Source organism: Seriola lalandi, unplaced genomic scaffold (genome assembly GCF_002814215.2).
Source record: "Seriola lalandi dorsalis isolate HSWRI2012SDOR001 ecotype SW California unplaced genomic scaffold, Sedor1 jcf7180002054959, whole genome shotgun sequence".
NCBI lineage: Eukaryota > Metazoa > Chordata > Actinopteri > Carangiformes > Carangidae > Seriola > Seriola lalandi.
The window spans coordinates 847,267-848,031 of NW_019525510.1; the positions used below are offsets into that span (position 1 = coordinate 847,267).

At 38.0% G+C, this 765-nt stretch overlaps 1 protein-coding gene across 1 annotated transcript in view; it reads right to left on the reverse strand.

The window, feature by feature from the left end:
• Positions 1-765, reverse strand: part of LOC111645918 (CUB and sushi domain-containing protein 1-like) — a 282,987-nt gene that overhangs the window by 240,854 nt on the left and 41,368 nt on the right. The window lies entirely within an intron of this gene.

Consider the following 765-nt stretch of genomic DNA (forward strand, 5'->3'; position numbering starts at 1 on the left):
GCGTTGACGAGATGACTCTAAACTGGCAAAAATCTAAAGTTGTCAAAAAGCTTCAAAGGGGAAACTTGATAATAATTAAAAGTTACAAAATTATTCTGAGGAACTTCTGTTGTTTTCGATCAGTTGGTCTTGACTTGGCTTATAAAATTAAAAGATCGAGCATGAAGACAAAAAGACTGTTTCTTGGAGCACATGGCAAAGAAAGAATAAAGGACGCGGACAAACAATGAAGTGAAAAAATGGCTAAGAGCTGTGACGAAGAGTTTGGACCTACAGAGCTACAGAAGCTATTGAGCTGGGCTTTGAGCGTGATGTGTGAATCACGACTGTTTTATCCCCTGGGGGCTGGCACACGTTTCAGGGACGTCACTCGTCTTCTCCTGAGTTTCAGCTCTGAGAAGAAAATAATTTCCTATGGAACTTTTGAATAGTTTAATTCTAGAGTTTAGCTATAAACTGGCACATCCGTCTTCCAGCATGACCATAAAACATGAAATGAAATAACATCCCATCCTAATGGCACTAATAATGACAGACAGGAGTGATACAAGTGTTGATTTCATATTACATCCTTCAAACCAGGAATTAATCATGATACAAGTAGTTAACTGATGAAACAATACAAACATTTCCCAAAGCTAATAGTCTATAAATGTGGATTACACAGCAGTTCTTTAACTGTAATAATAATATGGACATTCTGGATGTCATTTAGTGTGTGTTACCTCGTGTGAAGGATGCTGACAGTACGGTCACATGAAGGAC